This window comes from Hyla sarda, chromosome 12 (genome assembly GCF_029499605.1).
Source record: "Hyla sarda isolate aHylSar1 chromosome 12, aHylSar1.hap1, whole genome shotgun sequence".
Lineage (NCBI taxonomy): Eukaryota > Metazoa > Chordata > Amphibia > Anura > Hylidae > Hyla > Hyla sarda.
Genome location: NC_079200.1, coordinates 67,766,979 through 67,781,313, shown reverse-complemented (window position 1 = coordinate 67,781,313; position 14,335 = coordinate 67,766,979). Strand labels below are relative to the sequence as shown.

Genomic DNA, 14,335 nt, shown 5'->3' with positions numbered 1-14,335 from the left:
AACCGCTACCCCTTACCCCTCATCTCTGAACTCTTTGATCGCCTCCAAGGTGCCCACATCTTCACTAAATTGGACTTAAGAGGCGCCTATAACCTCATCCGCATCAGAGAGGGGGACGAGTGGAAAACGGCATTTAACACCAGAGATGGACACTTTGAGTATCTGGTCATGCCCTTTGGACTGTGCAATGCCCCTGCCGTCTTCCAAGACTTTGTCAATGAAATTTTTCGTGATCTGTTATACTCCTGTGTTGTTGTATATCTGGACGATATCCTAATTTTTTCTGCCAATCTAGAAGAACACCGCCAGCATGTCCGTATGGTTCTTCAGAGACTTCGTGACAACCAACTCTATGCCAAAATTGAGAAATGTCTGTTTGAATGCCAATCTCTTCCTTTTCTAGGATATTTGGTCTCTGGCCAGGGACTACAGATGGATCCAGACAAACTCTCTGCCGTCTTAGATTGGCCACGCCCCTCCGGACTCCGTGCTATCCAACGCTTTTTGGGGTTCGCCAATTATTACAGGCAATTTATTCCACATTTTTCTACCATTGTGGCTCCTATCGTGGCTTTAACCAAAAAAAATGCTGATCCCAAGTCCTGGCCTCCTCAAGCAGAAGACTCCTTTAAACGACTCAAGTCTGCCTTTTCTTCGGCTCCCGTGCTCTCCAGACCTGACCCTTCCAAACCCTTCCTATTGGAGGTTGATGCCTCCTCAGTGGGAGCTGGAGCTGTTCTTCTACAAAAAAATTCTTCCGGGCATGCTGTCACTTGCGGTTTTTTCTCTAGGACCTTCTCTCCAGCGGAGAGGAACTACTCCATCGGGGATCGAGAGCTTCTAGCCATTAAATTAGCACTTGAGGAATGGAGGCATCTGCTGGAGGGATCAAGATTTCCTGTTATTATCTACACCGACCACAAGAACCTCTCCTACCTCCAGTCTGCCCAACGGCTGAATCCTCGCCAGGCCCGGTGGTCTCTGTTCTTTGCCCGATTTAATTTTGAGATTCACTTTCGTCCTGCCGATAAGAACATTAGGGCCGATGCTCTCTCTCGTTCCTCGGATGCCTCAGAAGTTGATCTCCCTCCGCAACACATCATTCCACCTGACTGCCTGATCTCCACTTCTCCTGCCTCCATCAGGCAGACTCCTCCAGGAAAGACCTTTGTTTCTCCACGCCAACGCCTCGGAATCCTCAAATGGGGTCACTCCTCCCATCTCGCAGGTCATGCGGGCATCAAGAAATCTGTGCAACTCATCTCCCGCTTCTATTGGTGGCCGACTCTGGAGACGGATGTTGGGGACTTTGTGCGAGCCTGCACTATCTGTGCCCGGGATAAGACTCCTCGCCAGAAGCCCGCTGGTTTTCTTCATCCTCTGCCTGTCCCCGAACAGCCTTGGTCTCTGATTGGCATGGATTTTATTACTGATTTACCCCCTTCCCGTGGCAACACTGTTATTTGGGTGGTCGTTGATCGATTCTCCAAAATGGCACATTTCATCCCTCTTCCTGGTCTTCCTTCTGCGCCTCAGTTGGCTAAACAATTTTTTGTACACATTTTTCGTCTTCACGGGTTGCCTACGCAGATTGTCTCGGATAGAGGGGTCCAATTCGTGTCTAAATTCTGGAGGGCTCTCTGTAAACAACTCAAGATTAAATTAAATTTTTCCTCTGCATATCATCCCCAGTCCAATGGACAAGTAGAAAGAATTAACCAGATCTTGGGTGATTATTTGCGACATTTTGTTTCCTCCCGCCAGGATGACTGGGCAGATCTCCTTCCATGGGCCGAATTCTCGTATAACTTCAGGGTCTCTGAATCTTCCTCCAAATCCCCATTTTTCGTGGTGTACGGCCGTCACCCTCTTCCCCCCCTCCCTACCCCCTTGCCCTCTGGTCTGCCCGCTGTGGATGAAATTTCTCGTGACCTTTCCATTATATGGAGAGAGACCCAAAATTCTCTCTTACAGGCTTCTTCACGCATGAAGAGGTTCGCGGATAAGAAAAGAAGAGCTCCCCCCGTTTTTTCCCCTGGAGACAAGGTATGGCTCTCCGCTAAATATGTCCGCTTCCGTGTCCCTAGCTACAAGTTGGGACCACGCTATCTTGGTCCTTTCAAAATTTTGTGTCAAATTAATCCTGTCTCTTATAAACTTCTTCTTCCTCCTTCTCTTCGTATCCCTAATGCCTTTCACGTCTCTCTTCTCAAACCACTCATCCTCAACCGTTTTTCTCCCAAATCTGTTCCTCCCACTCCTGTTTCCGGCTCCTCGGACGTCTTCTCGGTCAAGGAAATTTTGGCTGCCAAAAAGGTCAGAGGGAAAAATTTTTTTTTAGTAGACTGGGAGGGTTGTGGTCCTGAAGAGAGATCCTGGGAACCTGAGGACAACATCCTTGACAAAAGTCTGCTCCTCAGGTTCTCAGGCTCCAAGAAGAGGGGGAGACCCAAGGGGGGGGGTACTGTTACGCCGAGCGCTCCGGGTCCCCGCTCCTCCCCGGAGCGCTCGCTTCTCTCTCTCCGCTGCAGCGCTCCGGTCACGTCCTCTGACCCGGGGCGCTGCGATCCCGCTGCCAGCCGGGATGCGATTCGCGATGCGGGTAGCGCCCGCTCGCGATGCGCACCCCGGCTCCCCTACCTGACTCGCTCCCCGTCTGTTCTGTCCCGGCGCGCGCGGCCCCGCTCCCTAGGGCGCGCGCGCGCCGGGTCTCTGCGATTTAAAGGGCCACTGCGCCGCTGATTGGCGCAGTGGTTCCAATTAGGGTAATCACCTGTGCACTTCCCTATATTACCTCACTTCCCTTGCACTCCCTTGCCGGATCTTGTTGCCTTAGTGCCAGTGAAAGCGTTCCTTGTGTGTTCCTTGCCTGTGTTTCCAGACCTTCTGCCGTTGCCCCTGACTACGATCCTTGCTGCCTGCCCCGACCTTCTGCTACGTCCGACCTTGCTTCTGCCTACTCCCTTGTACCGCGCCTATCTTCAGCAGCCAGAGAGGTGAGCCGTTGCTAGTGGATACGACCTGGTCACTACCGCCGCAGCAAGACCATCCCGCTTTGCGGCGGGCTCTGGTGAAAACCAGTAGTGGCTTAGAACCGGTCCACTAGCACGGTCCACGCCAATCCCTCTCTGGCACAGAGGATCCACTACCTGCCAGCCGGCATCGTGACAGTATGTTTGAAATTGCCCTATTTTGACCACCTATAACTTTCTAATTTTTCCGTATATGGGGTAGTATGAGGGCTCATTTTTTGCGCCATGATCTGTAGTTTTTATCAGTACAACTTTTGCTTAGGTTTTACTTTAAAAAAAAAATTTTTTATAAAATGTGACAAAAAAAGCAGCAATTTGGGATTTTTATATTCTTTTATGTTTACGCCATTCACCGCACAGGTTAATTAACAATATATTTTCATATTTCAGTCTTTTACGCACGCAGCGATACCAAATATGTGTATTACGTTTGACTTTTTTTATTGGGGGAGGGGATTTTTCAAATTTTTTTACTTTTTTATTTGACATTCTTTTAACTTTTTTTTACACTTTAATAGTCCACATAGGGGACTATTTATAGCAATCATTTGATTGCTAATACTGTTCAGTGCTATGTATAGGACATAGCACTGATCAGTATTATTGGTGATCTTCTGCTCTGGTCTGCTCGATCTCAGACCAGAGCAGAAGACCCCGGGAGACAGCTGGAGCCAGGTGAGGGGACCTCCGGCTGTCATGCTGTATGAACGGATCCCCGCGGCAGCGCTGCGGGTGATCGGATCATCCATTCAAAGTACCGCACTGCCGCAGATGCTGTGATCTGTATTGATCACGGCAACTGAGGAGTTAATGGCAGACATCCAGGCGATCACGGATGTCCGCCATTCCTGGCGGGTCCCTGGCTGCTGATAGCTCCGGTGCTCGCGATCTTCCCCTTCCCTTCCTTGCCGGATCTTGTTGCCTTGTGCCAGAGAAAGCATTTAGTGTTGTCCAAAGCCTGTGTTCCAGATCTTCTGCTATCGCCATTGACTACGAACCTTGCCGCCTGCCCCGACCTTCTGCTACGTCTGACCTTGCCTCTGTCTAGTCCTTCTGTCCCACGCCTTCTCAGCAGTCAGCGAGGTTGAGCTGTTGCCGGTGGATACGACCTGGTTGCTACCGCCGCAGCAAGACCATCCCGCTTTGCGCCAGGCTCTGGTGAATACCAGTAGCAACCTAGAACCGGTCCACCGACACGGTCCACGCCAATCCCTCGCTGACACAGAGGATCCACATCCAGCTAGCCGAATCGTAACACGTTATATGCTTTTCTATAATTGCTCCGCTTAAAAAAAAATCTCAAACCATTTTAACAAAATTAGTATGTTTGAAATTGCCCTATTTTGACCACCTATAACTTTCTAATTTTTCGGTATATGGGGCAGTATGAGGGCTCATTTTTTGCGCCATGATCTGTAGTTTTTATCAGTACCACTTTTGCTTAGGTTTTACTTAAAAAAAAATTTTTTTTATAAAATGTGACAAAAAAAGCAGCAATTTTGGATTTTTATATTCTTTTTCGTTTACGCCATTCACCGCACAGGTTAATTAACAATATATTTTCATATTTCAGACTTTTACGCACGCAGCGATACCAAATATGTGTATTATGTTTGACTTTTTTATTGGGGGAGGGGATTTTTCTAATTTTTTAACTTTTTTATTTGACATTCTTTTAACTTTTTTTTACACTTTAATAGTCCACATAGGGGACTATTTATAGCAATCATTTGATTGCTAATACTGTTCAGTGCTATGTATAGGACATAGCACTGATCAGTATTATTGGTGATCTTCTGCTCTGGTCTGCTCGATCTCAGACCAGAGCAGAAGACCCCGGGAGACAGCTGGAGCCAGGTGAGGGGCAGCGCTGCGGGTGATCCGATCATCCATTCAAAGTACTGCACTGCCGCAGATGCTGGGATCTGTATTGATCACGGCAACTGAGGGGTTAATGGCAGACATCCAGGCGATCACGGATGTCCGCCATTCCTGGCGGGTCCCTGGCTGCTGATAGCTCCGGTGCTCGCGATCATGGCGGCGAGTAAATGTATGTCATGGTCCGTTAAGTACCACGGCACCATGATGTACATTTACGTCCATTGTCGTTAAGGGGTTAAATACACCTGTGTATCTTGCAGCATATTCTGATAGGCAGACACTAATCAACACCAAGACACACAGGGGCATAATCGTAGCAACAAAAATAAACAAAAGAACCTTCAGCGCAGATTAACCCTATGGGTTCTGACATTCTGTGTATAAAATTAGAGGAGGGCAATTTGGATACTCTGCCATGTTATTCATTTTCCACAAGAAGTAGAATAAATAGCTGTTACGCCGAGCGCTCCGGGTCCCTGCTCCTCCCCAGAGCGCTCGCGTCGTTCTCCTCTCTGCAGCGCCCCGGTCAGACCCGCTGACTGGGAGCGCTGCACTGACACTGCCGGCGGGGATGTGATTCGCATAGCGGGACGTGCCCGCTCGCGGATCGCATCCCAATCTGCTTACCTTTCCCGGTCCCCGGCTGTCACGTCCTCGCGCGCGCGGCTCCGCTCTCTAGGGCGCGCCCGCGCCAGCTCTCTAAGATTTAAAGGGTCAGTGCACCACTAATTGGTGCCTGGCCCAATCAGTGTAATTAGCTCCCACCTGCTCCACGCCTTTATAACCTCACTTCCCCTTCCCAGCATTGCCGGATCTTGTTGCCTTGTGCCTAGTGAAAGCGTTTTGTGTATGTCCCAAGCCTGTGTTCCAGACCTTCTGCTGTTGCCCCTGACTACGACCCTTGCTGCCTGCCCTGACCTTCTGCTACGTCCGACCTTGCTCTTGCCTTGTCTTTCTGTACCGCGCCTGTCTCAGCAGTCAGAGAGGTTGAACCGTTACCGGTGGATACGACCTGGTTGCTACCGCCGCAGCAAGACCACCGCGCTTTGTGGCGGGCTCTGGTGAATACCAATAGCAACCTAGAACGGGTCCACCGGTACGGTCCACGCCAATCCCTCTCTGACACAGAGGATCCACCAGCCTGCCGAATCCTAACAGTAGTTCCGGCCATGGATCCCGCTGAGGTGCCGCTGCCAAGTCTCGCTGACCTATCCACGGTGGTCGCCCAGCAATCCCAACAGATCGCCCAACAAGGACAGCAGCTGTCGCAGTTGACCGCCATGCTACAGGAACTTCTGCCACAGCTACAGCAACCATCTCCTCCCCCAGCTCCTGCACCTCCTCCGCAGCGAGTGGCCGCTCCTAGCCTCCGCTTGTCTCTGCCTGACAAATTTGATGGGGACTCTAGACTCTGCCGTGGTTTCCTGTCTCAATGTTCCCTACACTTGGAGATGTTGTCGGACCAATTTCCCACAGAACGGTCTAAGGTGGCTTTCGTAGTTAGTCTTCTGTCTGGAAAGGCCTTGTCATGGGCCACACCGCTCTGGGACCGCAATGATCCTGCCACAGCCACTGTCCAGTCCTTCTTCGCTGAAGTCCGTAGTGTCTTTGAGGAGCCAGCCCGGGCCTCCTTTGCCGAGTCTGCTTTGCTGAACCTAGTCCAAGGAAGCTCTTCTGTAGGCGAATACGCCATCCAGTTTCGTACCCTCGCCTCTGAGCTAGCCTGGAACAATGAGGCCTTCTGCGCGACCTTCAAGAAAGGCTTATCCAGCAACATCAAAGATGTACTGGCCGCACAAGAAATTCTTGCTAACCTGTCTGAACTTATCCTTTTGGCCACCCACAAGCGTTTTTCTGAAAGACACCAGGAGCTCCGCCAGAAAAAGGACCTTGATCTCTGGGCACCTCTCTCCCGGAATCCTTTGCAATCTACCCCTGTGCCTCCCGCCGAGGAGGCTATGCAAGTGGATAGGTCTCGCCTGACCCATGAAGAGAGGTCTCGTCGCAGAGATAAAAATGTATGCCTGTACTGCGCTAGTACCGAACATTTCCTAGTGGTCTGCCCTATTCGTCCTCCGCGTCTGGGAAATGCACGCATGCACCCAGCTCATGTGGGAGTGGCGTCTCTTAGTGTGAAGTCTGCTTCTCCACGTCTCACTGTGCCCGTGCGGATTTCTCCTTCTGCCAACTCTTCCTTCTCAGCTGTGGCCTTTTTGGACTCTGGTTCTGCAGGAAATTTTATTTTGGCCTCTTTCGTTAATAGGTTCAGCATCCCAGTGACCCGTCTCGTCAAGCCGCTCTACATTTCTTCCGTCAACGGAGTAAAATTGGACTGCACTGTGCGTTACCGCACAGAACCCCTGCTTATGAGCATTGGACTGCATCACGAAAAAATTTAATTTTTTGTTCTGCCCAACTGCACCTCTGAAGTCCTCCTCGGTCTGCCATGGCTCCAACGTCATTCTCCCACCCTTGATTGGACCACCGGGGAGATCAAAAATTGGGGTCCTTCTTGTCACAAACGATGTCTCACATCTGCTCCCACTTGTCTAACTCCTGAGATTCCACCCATACCGGCCCCTCCCAAGGCTTACCAGGATATTTTCAGCAAAAAGCAAGCTGAGATTTTGCCTCCTCATAGCCCCCTTCCTGGTAACACTCTGCCCCGTGGCAAGCTTCACCCTCTGCCCCCCCTCCCCATTCCCACTTCTTCTGGATTGCCTGTCGTTGATGAAATTACCCAGGACTTCTCTATCATCCGGAAGGAAACTCAAGAGTCGCTCCCAATGGTCTCGTCTCGTATGAAGGGACAAACTGACAAAAAGAGGGGGAGTCCTAAGGGGGGGGGGGATACGGTTACGCCACGCGCCGGGTCCCTGCTCCTCCCCGGAGCGCTCGGGGCGTTCTCCTCTCTGCAGCGCCCCGGTCAGACCCGCTGACCGGGAGCGCTGCACTGACACTGCCGGCAGGGATGCTCTCTAGGGCGCGCGCGCCAGCTCTCTAAGATTTAAAGGGCCAGTGCACCACTAATTGGTGCCTGGCCCAATCAGTGTAATTAGCTCCCACCTGCTCCACGCCTTTATAACCTCACTTCCCCTTCCCAGCATTGCCGGATCTTGTTGCCTTGTGCCTAGTGAAAGCGTTTTGTGTATGTCCCAAGCCTGTGTTCCAGACCTTCTGCTGTTGCCCCTGACTACGACCCTTGCTGCCTGCCCTGACCTTCTGCTACATCCGACCTTGCTCTTGCCTTGTCCTTCTGTACCGCGCCTGTCTCAGCAGTCAGAGAGGTTGAACCGTTACAGGTGGATACGACCTGGTTGCTACCGCCGCTGCAAGACCATCCCGCTTTGTGGCGGGCTCTGGTGAATACCAGTAGCAACTTAGAACCGGTCCACCGGTACGGTCCACGCCAATCCCTCTCTGACACAGAGGATCCACCTCCAGCCTGCCGAATCCTAACAATAGCAAAGTCAAAAGATCCAAAGGCTCTGTCATTTCTGTTGGTAATCAGAAAACAATCAGAAGAAACCTACACTGACTTCCTAATCAACAGGCAGAGGGTGATGGCGGCATTAGAATACCCGAAGACAGGGACGTGCACAGGTTGACTAGAAAGTGGGCTTGAGCCCCTTTCCTTTTGATGTTCCTCCTATAAGTGCCCTGGGCAGTCTGGCATACTTATGTGGGCATTTATATAATTATATATATCAGCTTCCTGCCCCCCTAAATTTCTGTGGACGTCCCTGCCTTAAGAATAATGGCGGGTTTTATCGAGACATAAAAATAGATCACCAAGAACTGGAATCACTGGCTGAGAATGGGAATATTTTTGGCAGATGACGAGAATGAATCAAAACAATCAAAACAGATGATCTAGTGTTGGTCACAAACATGCCACACATTCATCTATTTGACTGACAGCACGAAAAATCCTGTCTACATGTGGACATTGTAAACCCAGTTGCTTGGTCCCTGAATCAAAGTGAGACAACTGTGGGATATATTGCAGTGGCTTTTCCAGCACTATTTCCAATGGGTGCTGCTGACCTCAGGTTCCCCAGACATAAGCAAGTTGGTGCTGCTGAAAATGTTCAAACTCTGATAAGTATCATGACAAATAGTTTGATAAACATCCAAAATTTAGATCTCTTTTGCTATAAATCGTTAAATGTGGTAGAATGCATTACGACGTGGATCAGTTTGTGTTCAGAGAAATTCAGAGCTACGTATTTTAAAGGGGCACTCTGGTGAGAAAAAAAATTTCATATCATTGGCTCCAGAAAGTTAAACAGATTTGTAAATTACTTCTATTTAAAAATCTTAATTCTTCCAGTACTTATCAGCTGCTGTATGATCCAGAGGAAGTGGAGTTGTTTTTTTCTGTCTGACCACAATGCTCTCTGCTGACACCTCTGTCTGTGTCAGAAACTGCCCAGAGTAGGAGAAAATCCCCACAGCAAACCTCTCCTGCTCTGGACAGTTCCTGACGTGGACAGAGGTGTCAGCAGAGAGCACTGTGTTCAGACAGGCACCCATTTGCTCAGAAAGGTTTTCACTTGTACTTCTCTTTATCGCTCGTACACAATATTATTCATCAGTGCAGTATGATGGCAGGGATAGTGAAATTAATATAAAGAGTTTTATGAAGTGTCATTTTATAAATGTTTTCAACTTATAACTGAGAATATTTTAGATACCATTCATGGTGTTATTCACTATGACTGGAGTCTCGCTTTATATGTAAAGAACCTACACCCACTTACAGCAAGTCATTTTAGGATGTACTTTTATTACGGCGGACACAACAGGATCAGAATGTAAGACCCTCCAGAAACAGATGTCTTCCCCCTCCTCCATATAGAGTAAATACTAGTATGGGGCTGTAAGATACTGCAGAGGATCTCATCTTAGACACCTTCCAGCTGTGTGACATGGAACCTTCCCAGTCAACATCATCAGTTACACCCAGAATATTCATATCCGTGCGTCACCCTGACCTAATCCTCAAACATCCTCCAGCCATTAAAGGAGTACTCCGGTGGAATTTTATTTTTATTTTTATCAACTGGTGCCAGAAAATTAAACAGATTTGTAAATTACTTCTATTAAAAAAGCTTAATCCTTCCAGTACTTATAAGTTGCTGAATACTACAGAGGAAATTATTTTCTTTTTGAAACACAGAGCTCTCTGCTGACATCACAAGCACAGCGCTCTCTGCTGACATCATGACCACAGTGCTCTCTGCTGACACCTCTGTCCATTTTAAGAACTGTCCAGAGTAGGAGAAAATCCCCATAGAAAACATTTGCTGCTCTGAACAGTTCCAAAAATGGACAGATGTCAGCAGAGAGCACTGTGGTCATGGTGTCAGCAGAGAGCACTGTGTTCCAAAAAGAAAATAATTTCCTCTGTAGTATTCAGCAGCTAATAAGTACAGGAAGGATTAAGATTTTTTAATAGAAGTCATTTACAAATCTGTTTAACTTTCTGGCACCAGTTGGAAAAAAAAAAAAAAAAAAAGGTTTCCACTGGAGTACCCCTTTAACTACTTAAGGACACATGATGTACCGATACGTCATGTGTCTGCTCCCGATCTATAATGCGGGGCCACGGCGTGGCCCCGCATCATAGCAGGTCGGGCCCGGCCTCTAACAACGGCCGGGACCTGTGGCTAATAGCGTGCGGCATTGATCGCGGTGCCGCGCGCTATTAACACTTTAGACGCGGCGTTCAACTTTGAACGGAGCCCCCAAAAGTTACAAAACAGCGGGGGGGTTTTTCAATTTTGTCTCACAATTATTTTTTTTCCGTTTCGCCGTAGATTTTCGAGCAAAATGACTGACGTCATTACAAACTAGAATTGGTGGCGCAAAAAATTAGCCATCATATGGATTTTTAGGTGCAAAATTTTAAGAGTTATGATTTTTTAAAGGCAAGGAGGAAAAAACGAAAATGCAAAAACGGAAAAACCCTCGGTCCTTAAGGGGTTAACTCTGCACACTGTCTTCTTTGTCTGCCTGCAGCACATTGCACACATTACCTACAGATATCACAGATCCCTGCAGATTACACACTATCCTACAGGATTTTTAGATTTTTTAGGTTGGGGCAGTGTTTCCCAACCATTGTGCTGCAAGCCATAGCAAAACTACAACTACCAGCATGCCCAGACAGCCAACAGCTGTCCGGGCATGCTGGGAGTTGTAGTTTCGTAACAGCTGGAGGCACCCTGGTTGGGAAACACTGGGCTAGAGAAACGAGGTAAATGTTTACGAGTGACAAGAAGTGCAGAAAACTTTTTATTTTCTTTATAAAATGGCGTGCACCTGCCAAATTACATACCCTGTTCATTTTTATTTTGCGCATTATCATGTAATTTTTCAGAATTTTTTATTTTTATTTTTTGTGTGCTTCCCGGGGGAATCTGCGCAAATGATAAATTCCACCAAATAACACAACTTTATGTCACATATGCACTATGGGGTAGATTTATGAAAACCTGTGTAGAGAAAAAGTAGACCAGTTGCCCATAGCAACCAATCAGGTTGCTACTTTCATTTTGGAGAGGTCCTTCCAAAAGTGAAAGAAGAGATCTGATTGGTTGCTATGGACAACTGTGCAACTTTTTCTCGGCACAGGTTTTGATAAATCTTCCCCTATGCGTATTTTAAGTCCCAGCTTATCTAGTTATATACAGTGATCCCTCAACTTACAATGGCCTCAACATACAATAGTTTCAACATACAATGGTCTTTTCTGGACCATTGTAACTTGAAACCAGACTCAACATACAATGCTATAGAATCTGCGAAAGGTGTCAATGGCTGGAAGAACCGACCAATCAGAATGGACATTTACTGGTAAAACCCCTCTAGTCCTAAAGTGCATGCACTGACTGGTGTCTGGTAGTGCCCCCTACAGTGCAGGGAGGCATTACATGTTCTGTACTCTTTACCTGTGCCAGGGTTAGCTGCTCCTTTGGGCATCAGGTGAGGGCGGCTCCATTTTCCTTTTTTTTAGGACATTGTGTGTTCTGTACAGGACCCTGAAGAAGCTCCTGTCCTCTACATAGACCAGTGTTTCCCAAAGAGGGTGCCTCCAGCTATTGCAAAACTACAACTCCCAGCATGCCCGGACAGCCAAAGGCTGTGCTGGGAGTTGTAGTTTTGCAACAGCTGGAGGCACCTTGGTTGGGAAACACTGACCTAGACAGTGATTTACAGCTCTCAGCAGATCTTTCTTACTTTTATATGTAAGGATTTGCTTTATCTCTTTTAGTTATCTACTTATTTTTGTTTAATCCTCACTTTTTCCTATTTTTGGATAACATTTTGGTGGCTTCAGAACCAATTACCAGGTTTCCATAGAGTTATGGTCTCAACATACGATGGTTTCAACATACAATGGTCGTCCTGGAACCAATTAATATTGTAACTTGAGGGACCACTGTATAAGGAAACTACCAGTTTTAGAATTTCTGAATGGCCATTGGTTATTTGAGTGTACTGTGTAAAGCAAAACAGGTAAAAATCCATCCACACTGGGACTTGTTGTTCCCCCGTAGGTTTATAAAATCATTGGGCTCTTGCATCACTTCCCTATGACCACAACAGAGAATGAATGTTCTGCTCTGAATCGGAAACTTCCACTACTGAGTCATTTCTGTCATGGGTGTGAACAGAAGAGCGGGGAAACAAAACTGCAAATCGTTCTGGCAGCATACAGACGCGAAAGATGTATCGTTGCAGAAATAAGCAGATTTGTCATTCAAATATAAGTTAAAGGGGTACTCCACTGGAAAACATTTTTTTTCAATCAACTGGTGCCAGAAAGTTAAACAGATTTGTAAATTACTTCTACTTAAAAATCTTAATCCATCCAGTACTTATCCGCTGCTGTCTACTACAGAGAAAGTTATTTTCTTTTTGAATTTCCTTTCTGCCTGACCACAGTGTTCTCTGCTGACACCTCTGTCCATTTTAGGAACTGTCTAGAGTAGGAATAAATCCCCATACAAACCTCTCCTGCTCTGGACAGTTCCTGGCATGGACAGAGGTGTCAGCAGAGAGCACTTCCTGTGAACACAACAGTTCAGTGTGAGCAGCGTGCGGGTGTGTCCCTTATTGAGCTCCACAAACTTCCAGCAGATCAGACCAGAGCAGGTGATCCATCTGCCTTCCCAGGAGTGTGTCAGGCTCCTGGGGAGAGCCTCCCTGCATGGAGCCCAGGGCCTCCACCTCCCGTTCTTCAAGGCTGGCGGGGGGTGGGGAGCAAACAGCAACAGCCATTCCGGCCCGGGGGAGAAGATCTGGCAGAGTCTGCAGTAATGCAGGCTCTGCTCCCCCGGCAACGGGTGCAAGCCAGAAATCTGGTGGAAGGAAGGCACGGAGGAAAAGCTTGGAAATGTGGGCTGAGAGAGGGCCCAAGGAATCAAGCGAAATATACTGCTCCCGCATGGCCGCACGGTTTGCGGAATATGACCAGTGTGGCAAGGAGATGAGGATGGCCAGAGAGGATCTTCGTGTTGCTCAGAACCTGGCGAACACAGCATCCAAAAAGAATAGGCCAGAGCTGAAAAAGAGGATTACGGCTCTGAAGAGTGAGATTGCAAAGCTGGACGAGAGGAGAGCAGAGATACTTGAGGGGAGCGGTCTCTTAAAGGAGAAGCTGGTGAATGGAGACCGGTTTGCCGCCATGAAATCCCCAGGTAAGGAGGAGGTGGATGATGGGGAGAGTAGTGGCGGTGAAGAAAGTGAGGATGGTGGTGAAGGTGTAAAGGAGGTGGAAGAAAATTCACAAGTGGTGGAGATGGATGCTGTTCCTGTAGCTACTCCCTGTGACACCCAAGACAGCTACATCGAGCCAGCACAGGTGGCACTACCATCAAGTGATAGTGAGGAGGATGATGTGGAGAGTGCGGCTGGGGGTTTATTAAGGGCGATTGTTATGCAGGAGTCCCCAGCCCACCTCCAGAACTTTACCTTTGGGGACGACCAGTGTGAGGATGTGGTGGTGAAACGTAAGGCAAAGAAACAAAAGACCCAGGAAACAGTGCAGTACGTGTTTGTTCCTTTCCAGCAGTCTGGGCCAGCTGCAAAGCTGGTTCAGGCTGCTGGGTCCCCCAGACTGCCAGACTCTGTTTCTGTGGTGGAACGGAGCCAGCATAGGGGATACAGCATGGCGTCAGAAAAGGCTGCGGACGCAATAGATATGAAGCCCACCCATCTTGCCAGTAGGAAGGGGCAGGATGGGCTCATGGTGGGCAGTGGCGGGGTAAGCTATGCTGCCGTGTGCTCGGGGGGCGGTTCCCTGAGTGCTGTGGGCATTACCGGCACTGCGGGGCACTTCCCTGTGAGGGGGGGGAGTGTCCGGGTGCCGGTGGAGGAGAATGGTAGGTCTGTGTGCTCGGGGGGCGGTCCTC

The 14,335-nt window shown here is 48.5% G+C and overlaps 1 protein-coding gene across 2 annotated transcripts in view; it reads left to right on the top strand.

Annotated features, from left to right (window-relative positions):
• The first annotated feature begins 11,154 nt into the window (after window positions 1-11,154).
• KCNK1 (potassium two pore domain channel subfamily K member 1) overlaps window positions 11,155-14,335 on the top strand; it is a 40,176-nt gene continuing 36,995 nt past the window's right edge. The window contains exon 1 of one of the 2 annotated variants that reach the window (XM_056548479.1): window positions 11,155-11,175. The gene's annotated coding sequence lies outside the window, so the exon portion shown is untranslated. Of the gene's footprint in view, window positions 11,176-12,308; window positions 12,438-14,335 lie in introns of those variants that run through there. The other variant, XM_056548478.1, reaches the window with a different exon arrangement.